At 41.5% G+C, this 16,059-nt stretch overlaps 1 protein-coding gene across 1 annotated transcript in view; it reads right to left on the reverse strand.

Annotated features, from left to right (window-relative positions):
• The window catches only part of CHTF18 (chromosome transmission fidelity factor 18), a 927,562-nt gene that overhangs the window by 61,863 nt on the left and 849,640 nt on the right, over positions 1–16,059 (reverse strand). The window lies entirely within an intron of this gene.

Genomic DNA, 16,059 nt, shown 5'->3' on the forward strand with positions numbered 1-16,059 from the left:
AATGAGACTCAGGTTTCTAATACAGTAGTAAGAATTAGAAATGATTTGTGTTTTGAGAATGTTACAAGTAATGCCATTCAGCTTCTGATTTTTTTTTGTTTTTTTGCCCAGGATGAAGGGTAACACATTTGCTGGCATTGAGTATTATGCCATACTTTTCAATCCAATTTTATACAAGTGTCATGGTATTTCTGTAGTATGAAGTCATCATCCAAATTATTTACTGTGGTTCCTAACTTTAAAAATCATGACAAACCTATTAATTAAAGTGCATTAGTTGTAAATAAACTGTTACAGAACATCACTATTGCTGAAAATGAGTTTTTACATTCTTAATCAATGTTTCAGCAAATGGGATTATGAAACCTTGCAAAGGAGGCATTAAAATAAATAAACCTTACCGTACAGGAAGCACACTTTGGAGTAGTAGTCCAATGGGGATATCTGTTACTGACACCCTTTCCTTAGCTGCAATAAGCATTGTTAACCTTGCCACATGGTGAAAGGTCCATTTATAACATAAAACATGATCTGTAATAATGTACATTTAAACATTAAATTCTGAAGTGACAGCATCTCTGTCTTGTCACTACTGCTGTAAACCTTCCCTTTCTTTTCTGTGGTTCAGCCTTATTCCTGTCCTGGTAAATGCAGCTTTCCAAGAAGGTATGCATACAGCCATTATTAACAGCTGCTGGCAATATCTCACAAAGCCTGGAAAGAATTCATAAAGAGTATACGTGGAAAGCTGTCAATTACCTGTAGATTCTATTGTCTTGGTGTACCTATTAAAGAATTTCATATCCCACTGGTCTAGCTGCAATATTTAAATTAAACTCATGTTGGTGTGACAGATTCTTTATCTCAGCATATTCCCCAAATATGGAATGAACTACCCCTGTATATCAAACAGAGAAGTTCCTTAGCTGCAAGGAAGATTAACCTAGACAACTGGGTGGGCACTCGCAAATTATCTCCTGTCTTACTCTGTCTGACCTTCCTTGTGAAAGGAAGGAACACTTGATGTTGGGAGTTCTGACTAAATCATTAATGGTCCTGTTGCTTAGTTTCTACCCATGAACATAAAACAGCGAGTCAAGAACATGCAGCATTTAGCATACAAACCACAATTAAATTGAATTTAAAAAGGGAGAGAGACAGATCAGCAGTTACATGTGAGAAAACGTCAGTTGAAATAGTTTTCACCGCAATCAGATCTCGTCTTTAATGAGCCTACACATCACAGATCTGTATCTCATGGATGCTGCCTAGTATTATATAAGAACATCCATTCATCAACAATTTCTATCAACTTTATTTTCAAACAAAAATGCAAAGTTTGAATTCTGCTTTTCTTTAGGGGTAATCCCACTGCAGACGGCTTCTCCAGTGTATATTTTTTCCATTTTATAATTAAATTTGAGGCTTTTGTACCATGGGAAAAAGAGAATTGCTCTAACAGTGAGACACATTGATCGAAGTGTAATTTTCACCATTTATAATTAGAGTACAGCTATTATTGTACAAATGAATGATTCCCTTGACTTTATCACCCTGCTGGAATGAAAACGAGAAACTACAGCCCGTTTGACTGAGAAGGAGTGCCACAGACTAAGTCCACCTGACAGTAGTTCAGGAAGTAGGTTTTTGCTAGGAAATCTGAGGCTTTGTTCAGGATATCATATAAGCAGAAGGTGTTTGAGAGCAGACAGCAATTTTCACTGCTGTAGATGTATGGCCTGCCCATCTAGTGTTTTTCATCTTGGGCTATACAGCTGGGTGCAGTACGAAATTGGAACACTGTTCTGTTAATACAGCACAGCCTAAAAGCACACAATAAAGAGAATGCAAGCTACTGACCCGCCTGTATCGGACTGCAAGGTTTCTCCTTTGACATGGAGATAAAGTACGAAGAAAGACCTGCACAGCACATCAAAAGGCATACATATAAAATACTTAGGATGTAAGGATTCATGTTATGTAGTACTACATTTCAGAACTGTGCTAAATTAAATAACAATAAAAACCTTCAAGATGGACTGACTTGAATGGCCTGAATATTCTGACGATTCATCCTTAATATCATCTTGTCGTCTTTGGACAAGGCGAGCAGCTTTCAGTTTGTACATTAATCACAGGCACCTTGGGGAAAACATAAGAAAATAATGTTGGGGGTGGAGATGTTACGTACGTGGTGGCTTGGATTGCAAGAATCCGATTGGCTGCCACCACTTGCTTTATCAACTACTTTGTAAGCAGATTTTCTACTCAAAGTTTAATGTGACCTTAATGTAAAAACACGTTGAATTGTAACTGCATAAGATAACTTACAAGTTCAGTTATAATTTCAACGTGTTTTGCATTAAGCTCTGCTACAAATCGGGAACAAAGTTTCTCGCACTTGTGGAAGGCACTCTGGGGTAACAGCTTGCAATTACTATCTTCTCATGGAGTGCTCGGTGTTAAGCACAGAGGTGCCATGAGAAGGTACTCGGGCTTAATGAGCTAAATATGGAAAAATGTGGATACCTTGTAGCCTGCAAAGAACCATAACTGCAGCTAGACACTTAGTGAACACTCTTGCTGCAGTGGATAATCCAAAGAGTGAGACAGAGAACTTGTGTAATCCAGACACACACAACCTTTAAGAAATACCTGGTTTGGATGAAAGGGAATGTAGTAGGAATCTTTCAAGTCTAACATTACAAGAAAACAAACAAGGAAAAAAGAGGTAAACAGGTTGTAATGTGACATCATTTTGAATTTGGGCATGATCCCAAACATGTTTAGGAAAGAAAGATTGAGAATTGGTCTTTAAGCATTTTCCTTCTTTGGCATTAAAACATCACTGAATAAAACCCCCTTCCCACCTGAGAAGGGGGAATTGGTTCTATCATTCCCCGTGTCTGCATGTGATAGACAGGTGGAAACGAGAGAGTCTGGTCTGGATGATGAGGAGTTACCACCTGGAAAGGAGGAATTTCATCCCTCTGCCATCTGTAACCTTGATGAATGATCTTGACATCCCATTTGTCTGAAAAGATTTGTCGTCAAAGATAAAAGTGGATATTTATTTAGACATTTTGGAAGAAAAAAAGGGGCTGCCAGGGTTGAAGGAGGGACAAAGTCTCTTAAACAGTCATTCTGACTTACTGGATTGTCCTTGGTTTCCAGAATTTGTCTTGGAATCCCTCTGTGACACCCCTGCAATGGCCCAGTACTCAAGTAGCTTCAATCCTCACCACAGGCAACAGCCAGGGGCCGTACACACTGGGAGAATGACAGGTACATGCACAGTAAAGTGCAATTCCCCTTAAGAGCACACAAGAGACCACAGTCAGTCTGGGGCTGGTTTCTCCCTCTTTCTCCAGATCCCCAACAAGACTCTCCACTGGCACAGCTATAGGGTTGAGATCTCAACTGACTGATCAAACCAAAACCTCCAGCACCCCCTCTCTGTCCAACCAGTGCTTCGTATCCCTGCGCAAGTAGCCAACACACACATACACACACACACTTGATTTAGATACAAACACACACACACTCCTGGGAAAGGCCGGCACAGGTTTATTAGCTATGCCACCTTCTGCCCATACTATAAGGTTGTTTCCACTGCCACCAACCACTCTTATCAGCTACTTTAGGCTCTTATGTTACTATTATCCAAATGGTAGTCCGACCAAGAACAAGGCTATTTAGGAGTGACCTGTACAGTGTCACCAAATAGATATGCAAATACTCTAGGAGCTTAAATATGTCTCACAAATATCAGCCACAAAGATAGGTTTAAATACATTTAATAATAAATAGTAAAAGAACAAGACAATACTAAATATGTATTCACAGTGACTTCAGAGTTCAAAATCAGAGGAAATATCTAAAGCAACATTGCAGGACGGTCTCAAATAAATACAGAAAATATCTAAACTAATCTTTACTATGTTCCTAACTATATCTAAAAGGGTTACTATGCCCTAACAAACTTACTTACAGCAAGGCAAGTGCAGATGTGATGATGAATGGATGTTCTTGTTAGGTCAAAGACAAAATGCCCAGTCTCTCCCTCAGAGAGTTCTTAAATTAATATCAAATATTACTGCTGGGTTAGCTTGGATGACATCACTTTTTGTCACCTTCCCAAGCTACCCCCATTGTCAGAAAGTACAAGCATTTTTAGCATCTCTCTGTGATAAATACACCTCTCAGATGTTTACAGATCCTGAAAGTCATAAAACAATAAGACACTTCTGCATCTCAAACCTAGTAACTACTTCTCTTCCAAGACAATACAAAAAAGTTCTAGCTCTAAACATTGTGTCTGCTACACTGAAACGGAGGGATAATTTTTATAGCACAATTGTAAAACAATTTAATTTCAACTTATTTTCTTGAAGTTTTGCAAGTTAACCTTTTATCTCCCAGTTTCTACTGTTAAAACATATGCGGTTACACAACTACAATAGTTTATATACATTTCTATTCTAAGCCAGCAGGTCATGCTGTGGTTACATTTTATCTCAGTACATAACATACAGTTCTGTATAAATCATACCAATATTCACAAATGACAGAATTATTTACAAAATTCCAGATAGCTGGGCTGGCAGTGTGGCATCCCCCCCCCCCAAAAAAAAAAAACCTCAAGTTAGTCTTTCAAGTGACCCTTGATAAACGTGGCTTCAAAGAGTTGAGACTATCTGGGAATAACTTACCCCATTCCTTGTCTTGAGAGCCCAGCTGCATTGGCATTGCTGACCCCAGTACTGTGTTGCACTGTCCTATCATATGCCTGCAACCCTAGGCTCCACCATACTAATTTGAGATTTGGCTGTGTGGCTCCCTGTAGCCGAAGATCCTCCTCAGGCTCCTCTCCTGCCTCCTATTGTCAATATTTAGCACCAGGGCCTCCCTGTCATGGTAAGGTTTCATCATGTTAACATGGTATAGTTTGTGCCCCTGCCTCCTGCTAAGCAGTTCTACCATATAGTTAACATCACTATCTTCCTTACCACCTTGTAGGGTCCCTCCCAAGCTGCCTGCAGCTTGTGTCCAACAGGAATGAGAACCATTACCTGCTGCCCTACAGCATACTCTCTAGCTCTAGCATTCCTGTCATACCAGACCTTTTTCTGCTGCTGGCTTCTGCCAGGTTCTCCTGGGCCAAGCCCATGAATTCCCTGAGCCTTGTCCTGAGGTTTACGACATATGCCATAACAGACTCCTTGTGGGATACACACTCACCTTCCCATTCATCTCAAATCAAATCTAGAGGTCCTCTCACCCTATGCGCATACAGCAACTCAAAGGGTGAAAAACCTGTGGATTCCTGGGGCACCTCTCTGTAAGCAAATATTTGTCCCACTCCCTCTTAAACTGGTCTGCAAATGTCTGTAGCATCATCTTGAGTGCAGAGTTTAACCTCTCAACAAGATAATTAGTCTGGGGAAGGTAGGTGTGGTCTTAAGGTGCTTCACCTCACAGTATTCCACAGACAATCCAGCAGGTCTGCTGTGAAATTGGCACTTCTGTCAGTCAGTATTTCTTTTGGGAAACCTACCCTACTGAAAATCTCTGACAAAGCATTTGCCACCTTTTCTGCCTCAATGGAGGACAGAGCCACTGCCTCAGGGTGTCTGGTAGCGTAATCTACTACCATTAGGATATACTTTTCCCTGTGGACCTTGGGGTTCTCAAAGGTCCCACAATATCCATACCCTCTGAAATGGCTCCTCAATCACATCAAAGGCATTAAAGGAGCCTTCACCTTGTCTCCTGCCTTGCCTACCTTTTGGCACTGCTCACAGTTCCTGCAATACCCTGTTATATCTCTAGAAATCCCAGGCTGAGAGCTGAGCCTGTCTCAGCTCTGTCTTTGTAACCCTTCCCAGCTCCCCTTCCACAGGAAGTCTGCCATCCTCTTCACAGCAATGCCTCACTGTCAACTGGGTACTACTACTTACCTCTGCCCTTGCAGTCACTCTGTCCAAGGGAGCAGCTGTGGCTCATCTTCAGTCTCACTGCTACAGGGTAGCTCCCTCCCTGAAGTAACCACCTCACCAGCCCTGGCTGCAAGTGTGCAGTCTGCCTGGGTTTCTTTCAAGCTACCAGACCCATATGCTTGTCTCCAAGCCTGACTGCTTGTCACTGCATGCATACATAGGTTCATAGGAGGGTACTAGGCTATAGGCCCTAGGGCCTATATAAGCCTAGCCAAAAATGTACGCTGGCTTTTGCCACCCAAGAAAATTATTTTCCTGTGCCCCTGTCGAGCAGAGCCACAGAAGTGATCCCTGGGGGTGAATTTCCTATCTCCCATCCAATCATCAAGATTTTTCTTGAAGAGTGCTAATGAGGAGCTCTGTTTGACATAGATAGGTAGTCTGTTCCAGAGTATGGGAAGTCTCTGGGACAGGAATCAAGGTACAAGGTACTGCATTATCAAAATAATTCCCTGTCAGGACATCTGCATTGATATCCTCAAACACACCTACTTGCTGGCTTCCTTTTTCACTCTCCCAGTCAAGGTGAACCCTAGAAAGGTATTTGGAATGGGATCCCTCCTAAAGGTCTGACTGGAGTAGACTACGCAAGCAAGCTGTTCTCCTCTTTAACCATTGCAGGGTTCACAAGGGTTAGGTCAAAGGCTCTCTCGCTAGGAAATGACCTCTTTACCATTTAGTAAGATAGGATATAACCTCTTGTGGTAGTTTGGTACCCTTGTTGTCTCGAGACAATTTACTGCTGGCATTTTGTCATTCCCCACTTACTGGCTATTCCACCTTTTGTTTCCCACCTTGCTTCTGTGGACATCTATAGGCTACATGACCCCAATGGTTGCATTTAAAACATTTAACCCTTGGTCCTGGATGTGTACCTAGACTAGTGGCTTCCTCCCCTGCTACTGGCGGAATCTGTTGGGGCAGTCTGGGCTGCCCACCATGGGTTCCCTTAGACCCATGACCAGCACTTGATGTCCCTTTCCTGTGCAGTGATGCCCTGCTTGCTAGGTATAGGTCTCCCTTCTTCCCAAACTCATGTGCAGTACTGCATTGTCTATCAGCTAACCAGATTCTCATGTCCTCAGGCAAAGTGCTAAGGGCTTGTTCCCCCACCAAAAGGTCTGCCAGCCCTTCAAGAGTGGTGACCTGATGTCCACTCACCCACCTATGAAAATAAATGCTTAGTTCAGCAATATAATTCACACACACTTTCATCTGCCTTGCTTCTATCAGCACAACACATTTTTCTATAAGCTTCAGGTGTTAACTTAAAGCATTCCAAAAGACAATTTTTTACTGTATTATAATTTAAGCAATCAGTATCAGACAATTTAGAAAGAGCAGTTACAGCTTTACTATGAAGTAAGGGGGGGTCAGGAACTGTACACAGAGCCCTTGGGTCAACATTATACTGTTTACACGCCCTATCAAACATATGAATTCAATTATCAAAATTATCCCCCTCTGTAAATTGTGGAAGAAATTTACTGACCTTTGTTTGTTGCTTCTGGGGTTCGGTTACTCCCTTTCCCATTACCTCCAGGACTCTGGCGAAGAGTCAGAATCTCCTTCTCATGTTGCCTCTGCTTCTCATTCTCTTCAGCTGCCATGCGTCTCAGTCTCCCTGCTGCTTCTAATTCCATTTGTTTTTCCTGCCGCAGTCTCTCTGCTGATACCATTTCCAAATTTTTTGCCTCCAGTTCAATTCTCTAACTCCAGACGGATTAAGTCCTCTGTGGAAAGGCTGAACTGTCCATTTTCTGACAGTTGTACATCTCCAAGGCCAGTCTGATTGTCCTCCTGGTTGCTCTTCTGTGATGCCACTGTGACTAAAGCTGCAATCATGTCTGCTTTAGTCAGGATGGCATGCACCAGTCCTTTAGCCTGGCACATTTCAAGCAACTGGCTCCTTGTCAACTTGCTATATTGCCTCCGCTGACATGTTTGCCTGCTGTCATGACTAAGCTACCAAAAAAATAAATAAATAAAACAACTGTGATATGAAAGTCTGAATGTTCACTGTGTGGCTGATTGAGACTATAAACACCTTCCGTGACCACTGTTCACAGGCTAGAGGAATTCAATACCACACCACTACAAGCCAATTAATACGTGATGTTGCTATCCCACCACTTAAATCCACAACAAAAACAGAAGCCAAAGTAAAGGTGCAGTGGTGAAGAGTCAGTCCAAAATAATAAACCACTGAAACCAACGTAAAACTTGAAGCAATTTAATAATCCAAATATACAAACAACGCAGAGCTTTCAGGTAACATACAAGGGTACATATTGCCTGAAAGCTCTGCGTTGTTTGTAAATTTGAATTATTAAACTGCTTCAAGTTTTACATTGGTTTCAGTGGCTATCCCACCACTGCCAACCAGTTAATATTTGACGTCCCTGCAAAGGCCCAGTAATCAAGGAGCCTCAATCCTCACCACTGGCAACAGCAAAGAGACGTACCCACTGGGAGGATGACAAGTACATGCACAGTGAAGTGCAATTTTCCTTAAGAGCACACTGAGACCATACGTCAGTCTGGAGTTGGTTTGCTCCCTCTTTCTCCAGATACCCAATAAGACTCTCCACTGGCACAGCTATAGGGTTGAGATTTCAGCTGAGTGGTCAAGCCAAAACCTCCAGCACCCTCTCTGTCCAACCAGTGCTTCATGTCCCTGCCAAAGGAGCTGACACACACACAGATTTGATTTAGATACAAACACAGACACACTCCTGGGAAAGGCTGGCACAGGTTTACTAGCTATGCCCCCTTCTGTCCAAACTATAAGGCTGTTTCCACTGCCACCAACCACTCTATCAGCTACTTTAGGCCTTTAACAAAGGGTGTCCAATCCTACTGTGTAATGTTAGTGTTATCCAAATGGTAGTCTGACCAAGAGCAAGGCTATTTAGGAGTGGCCTGTACAATGTCATGGAATAGATATGCAAGTACTCCAAGAACTTAAATATGTCTCATAAATATCAGCCACAAGGATAGGTTTAAATATATTTAATAAATATCAAAAGAACAAAACAATAGCAAATATGTATTCACAGTGACTTCAGAGTTCAAAATCTCAGGAAATATTTAAAACACTGTAGGACAGTCTCAAATAAATACAGAAAACATCGACACTAATCTTTACTATGCTCCTAACTATATCTAAGTGTTACTATGCCCTAAAAAACTTACTTACAGTAAGGCAAGTGCAGATGTGACAATGAGTGGATGTTCTTGTTAGGTCAAAGACAAAATACAAAATGCCCAGTCTCTCTCTGAGAGAGCTCTTAATTTAATATCAAATATTACTTGCTGGCTTAACTTGGATGGCATCACTTTTTGCCAACTGACTTTAGTTCCCAAGCTGCCCCCACTGTCAGAAAGTACAAGCATTTTTAGCATCTGTGAAAAATACACCTCTCAGATGTTTGCAGATCTTGAAAGTCATAAAACACTTCTGCATCTCAAACCTATTAATTACTTCTCTTCTAAGGCAATACAAAAAAACTTTTAGCTCTAGACATTGTGTCTGCTACACTGAAACTGAGGGATTACTTTTATAGCACAATCGTAAACTATTTAATTTCAACTTATTTTCTTGACGTTTTGCAAGTTAATCTTTTATGCCCCAGTTTCTATTGTTAAAACATATACATTTACACAATTACAATAGTTTATATACATTTCTATTCTAAGTCTGCAGGGCATACTGTGGTCACATTTTAGCTCGGTACATACCATATAGTTCTGTATAAATCGTATCAATATTCACAACTGATATAGATTTATTTACAAAATTCCAGACAGCTGGGCTGGCAGTGCGATACCTCCTTACCATTTCTTCTTAAATGTTAAACTGCATTTTGTTTATTTTGCTTATTGCACTTGGAAGAATTTAGAACTGCGGTGGTGGTGCTGCGGTAACATTGTCGCCTCCCAGTAAGACGTTGTCCTGTTCAATTCTTAGCTAAAGCGTCTTCTGTGTGGAGACATGTGTGAATGGGCGTACCTTCGTTGAAGGTGGTGCGTCAGGGCTGGCAACTTGGCACGTAAAAATCTACTGCCAATCATTAGCAGACCGGAGTTCCACTGTGATGACCCCTAACCGGGAAAAGCCGAAAGACACAACAAGGGAATCACTTGGAAAACTTAGAAAAGGAGGGCTGAAACATTTTAGAGATTCCCTTAATCAGCTTATCCATTTCATTAAACTTTCTGATCACCTCTACAACAGAAGGACCAAAAATTAAATTTCTATCCAAAGGAGAATTTAAAATCTTGTTTTTATCATCTGGAAGGTTCTAACAATACAGCCATGCAAACCTCATCAAAATAGTACCTGTGGCCACAGCCCTGGAAGAAATATCAGAGTCCTATACACATTGTATACAATGAGTACTGACTTAAACAATAGAATAAATAAAATTATTTAAAGCGGATTATTCCTCACAAGAAGAAACTGCAGACAAAACATTATTCATACATTCACAATTAGTCAAAACAAAGCTAAGTATATGAGCATGACAATTCACAATTCTAAAAATCAAAATTGCAGACAAGGTTTTTCTATACTTAATAATCTTCTTATCCTCACTGTTTAACAGCACAGGGATTAACTAAAGCATTGGCTGCTGGATCAGGTTTGGCAAGAATGTATAAAAACTTGAGTGAGGAAGTTAAAACAAGCATCATCCAAAGCTGACATAACTGGATGAATGGGTGCAGGTTCTTGAAATTCCTTCCATAGCAGCTCATAATATTTTCTGAGGGGTTGCGAATTCTTAGTGTTCTCCCCACTGAAAACACTGGTACAGTACAGAAACAGTCACAGAGAAAGAGAACGCCCCACAGGGACAGTCAGAAACTGAGCCTGAATCAGAAATCAGAGGAGAAAACCCTATAGGAGTCCCTTCATTCTCACGTCCAGATTCAGAATCTTGAATCTCTTCAGGAAAGGAGGCACTCCTCTTTTTTTTTTTTTTTTTTAACCAGAAACTACTGTGCAAGAAGGATTAATAGCCTGAATTAAACCCCGCATCAGACCCAGTGAACTACTCCTAAGGACATTTGAGAAGTAGATACATACTTACATTTTCTGTTTATTCTTGACAAGAAAAATGGGTCCAACAGTGTTAATCCAAAGGGAACTTTATCTTCCCAGCAAAAGAACAGTACAAGTTGACCGCTGATCCTCAAAAGCCTCAGAGAAGTGTACTCTTCAGCAGCAGTAAAGCTCTGAAAGGCTTGATGGCCAGACTTGTTTTATATTCAGCTCAGTTCAAGCTGGCAGATAGTTTCAGCATGTGGACGGTGGCCTGAAGCTTTGAAAGCTTCACACACACACACATATATATATATATATATATATATATATATATATATATATATATATAGATATACACACACACACACATATATATATATATATATATATATATATACATATAAAACCCCATATAGATATATATAACCCCATATAGACATGTATATAAAACCCCATATAGATATGGTTACTGTAGAAACCATCAATATGATGAACATATGCCTTGTATAGCTTGCAGATTTCAAGCAGATAGTGGTGAAAACAACTCTACAAATTAGAAATGGATGCCAACTGTATCTTGACAGAGAACAACTAGAGCCGGCATCTTTGATAGGAATTGCAGAACTTCTGGTAAAGCAGCACACAAAGGATCTATAATTTGTTCATTTAACGAGAAAGGTTTCTACTTACTTTTGTAGACCTTACGAGGAGTGGATTTTTTGTTTTTTGAGATGCTGACAAAATGCGAACCACACTCTTGATAAGGCAAGATCTTTGTCCATCAACTGAACTGGGAAATCATGTGGCCAATCCGAGACGTGTGGGTGAGAAAGGAGATCTGATTGGGGGATTGTTTATTTTATTCAGTTTTTATTGCCTGAGTTAGTTACACCAGACCAGTGTGGTGTTCTTTTCAGGAGAGACCTGACATGACATTCATAATGTCTAGGGGAACTTAACCTACTCTTTTTCTCTAATACGTGATGTAGGATCTTTTAGCTTCTGCCGGTAGCAAAGGCAGATGGGACATCGGTTTAACCTCTCATCTGAAGGCTGGCACACTCAGGAAAGCAGCACCTCCTTTCTGTTGCACTACAGTGTAAGTAGTGGGGAAATTAATCCAAGTATGTAGTGTGGGAATAAGATGAGGGCTTACCTGTCAGATAAGCCTTTAATGACACTGGGACAGCTTGCTCGAAAAGGGACCCCCCAAAAACCTCTTGGTTGTCATACATTGAAGGAGCCACTTCTGCTATGGCCACACCTATCAGATAATGAGTCAAAAGTTCATCACTGGGGTATCTGAAACCATAAGGTGTTGGTGTTTTAATTCCTGTTGTAGGATCTTTGAAAAGTCTTAAATCTGACACCTATGGCACATAAAGTCTTACCTTCTTGCTCACACATCAGTTTGCCTTTCACCATAGGCCCAAACAAGGAGGACACATTGTTGAAAGCACTAGCAAAGGACGCCATGAAATTGTCCACAAAAATCAAAAACAGAGCCAGGCATGCTGTCTCAGTGTAATGCCTGTGCCTGCTTATTTGGCTGCTCAATCAGATGCACTGTGTAAGAGTTTTCTAGTTTCAGCACTCAAATCTGTTTCTTTCATCTCAGCACTTGTTCAGAAAAAAAAAAATTCATCTGCTTTTACTGTACTTGTGTTTCTACCTACTTTATTTTACTTTTGCATCATCTTAAAAGTACTCAATTGTATTTATTACTGCTTGGTGTAACTCATTCTAAGTCTTTTGGTTGAAACACTTGGGCTTCGGACCAGTTGTTTTGCATTGAGAGGGTTTGTGGTCTGCACTGTAGTGGCAGAACAGGTAGCTTACATCCTTCTAGGTTGGGAACTGCTGATTGAGGGCTCAGTGTCTGTTATTCTAAAATTGTATTAATTCTGGTTTAAGCACTTGGGCTTTCAGGCCAGTTATTTTACATTAAGAGGGTTCGTGGTCTGCACTCTTGTGGGAGGAGAGGCTGGACTCTGCCCTTCTGAGCTGGGAATTTCTGGTTAAAGGTTTATAGTGCATGCATATCTGAACTGCTTCTTACTGAAGTTGGTGCGCCTTGTTTGCTGTGGCATAGACTGGATTCGGGCCTGCTGGATCTAGCTTTGTTTGTGTAACTTGAGCACTAATCCAGGCATTCTCTAAAGTATTCAATTGTATTTATTACTGCTTGGTGGTAACTTGATTAAAGAGTAGCTATCATTCTAAGTCTTTTGGATTAAGCACTTGGGCTTCAGACCAGTTGTTTTACATTAGGAAGGTTTGTGGCATGCACTGTGGTGGCAGGACAGGTAGCTTTCATCCTTCTAAGTTGGGAACTGCTGATTGAGAGCCCAGTGTCTGTTATTCTTAAAGTGCATTAGTTCTGGTTTAAGCACTTGGGCTTCAGGCCAGTTATTTTACATTAAGAAGGTTCGTGGTCTGCACTCTTGTGGGAGAAGAGGCTGGACTCTGCCCTTCTGAGCTGGGAATTTCTGGTTAAAGGTTTATAGTGCCTGAATATTTGAACTGTATCTTACTGAAATTGATACACCTTGTTTGCTGTAGCATAGACTAGATCCAGGCCTGCTGAATCTAGCTTTGTTTATATGCTTGTTTGCTTATTTCCCCTGGAACGCTAATTCCACCTAATACGCGGCTTCTCAGCGCTTTTGTGGATCACTAGTGATATCTGCATTGCTTACTGTACTTATTTCCTTGTTTCACTTGAAAGAAAGTTACTGTTTGTCATTTTTGCATTTAAGTTACCTGTAACACATTGCACTTAAGTTAACTGGCATTTGCTCACTAAAGCAATTATATAAGTCAGCACTAAAAATTAAAAGCACTACACCCTCACTCCCCACTGGCCCTTGTTTTCAATTATAAAGGAATTCCCAATATTATTCTAGCATGTCCAAAGGTCAGTTGTCAATCTCCTCTCCAGTCCAGCTGGTGAATCTGGGAATCTTGAGGCAATGTTACAACTGCCTCATGTACACAGACAACCCTCTCCTCCTCCCAACAAATTCCAACACATGTGAGAGATGCAACCATATAGCCAAACTGGAGGCTAAGCTCTCTCAACTCAGTACTGGCAAAACCAGTCAGGAGGAGAAGGAAACCACACTCACTACAATTCCAGTCTCACATAGACCTACCACGACAGCAAACCAAACACATAATCACACAAAAACATACTCGCAGGCTCTAAATAAAGATCTGCCTAAGCAGCAGAGACCTCCAAAGCAGACACCCAAGCAACCGCTACCCCAAAACAAAACACGTGCAATGCATATCTCACAAAGCCAGTGTGCTGAACAGTCACAGCCCTTAAGACTAAACAACACACCTGATACACATGTAATAGGTGACTCTATCGTCAGGCACACTGACGTCCCGCTCACCAGGCTGAACAAGGAAAGGGTCATGGTGAGTAGCCTGTCGGGCGCTAGGATCCGCCACATAACACAAGCACTCAGGTCACTCCAAGGCAATTACAAATATGACTCAGTCATTGTCCATGCTGGTGTGAATGACCTGAAACGTACCTCCCTGGACTACATGAAAAGAGACATAGAGGAGCTCTCTGAGCATGTAGCCCAGGCTGGTATGACCCTGACCTTGAGTAGCATCTTACCCTCACCAAGAATGATGCCACAATATGAACACAAGATGATCAATTTCAACAACTGGCTTAGGTACTGGTGTCATTCAAAGGGGATCCAATGCCTGTCAGCTTGGGATGATATGCTCGACAAGCCACGATGCTTCGCTAGGGACGGCTTGCACCTGTCACCCCTGGGCTTTCGGATATTGGCAAAGGCTCTTGCTACCCCCATAGTGCCTTTTTTAGGCAAGGCTCAAAAGACAAACCCACCTCCATAGGTATCACAAGGGATAAGAAACTAAGAGTAATGCTACTCAACGCCAGAAGTCTAAACCTTAAGATGCACGCACTCAAAACTCTCCTTAGCATGGAGAACATCGATATCTGTCAAGTAACAGAAACCTGGTTCAGGGCTCCCGAGAGCACCCCAGCACTACCAGGTTATACCTCATACCATGCTTTTCGGCCCCAAAACTTGGACCGAACCACAAAAGGAGGGGGAGTATCGATATTCATCAAAGATACCCACACCTCCAGGTTGGTGGCAAAGCACGAAGCATCAGAGACTATCCATGTGCAACTAACAGTGGGTAAAACTGCCTTCCAGTTTATAGCCTGCTACAGACCACCCTCCCAAACCCAGGAACCCCACTCGGCCTTCCTGAGAACACTGGAAAATATGAAGGTCTCTCCAAACACCATTATATTGGGCGACTTCAACTACCCAAACAGACTGGGAGCATTACTCTAGCTCCAAAACCCTAGCCCAAAGGTTCCTAGAATTTATAAACTCAAATGCTATGGAACAATTTGTTACCACTCCCACAAGAGGGGAAAACATACTGGACCTGATCATCACCAACATGGGGACTCTATGCTCTAGACCAGAAGTGTATCCCTCACTGGTAAGATCAGACCATAAACTAATCTCACTGGATATTCACATCCCGACCCCACCCCCTGTCCAGAAAACCACAGTGAAAAACTTCTCTAAAGCAAATTTCACACTCCTCAAAACTGAGGTGGAATCCTTCAAAGCCCCTGGGCCTGTGGAAAATACGGCCCAGACCGCAGAATCCTTTATAAACGCATTCTATGAACACCTTCAGGAATGCATGGATCATGCAATCCCAAATAAAACCAAGACCCAATCCTCCAAAGGCAGATGTCCTGTCTAGTGGACCCCAGCCATAAACAAACTATACAATAGAAGGAGGAAGCTACTAAATGATAGAGCAAAATCCAAAAAAGGGAAGGCATCACTGATCAGTATTAGCAAAAAACTACGGGCACTCATAAAATTGTCTAAGGCCAGCTTCGAGAGAAAAATTGCACAGGACACTAAGGATAATCACAAGGCTTTTTTTAGTTATGTTAAGAACCTGGGTGGTAATTCCCAGATATGCTCA

The sequence above is a fragment of the Protopterus annectens genome, chromosome 12.part0 (assembly GCF_019279795.1).
Source record: "Protopterus annectens isolate FY-2018-M chromosome 12.part0, PAN1.0, whole genome shotgun sequence".
Lineage (NCBI taxonomy): Eukaryota > Metazoa > Chordata > Ceratodontiformes > Protopteridae > Protopterus > Protopterus annectens.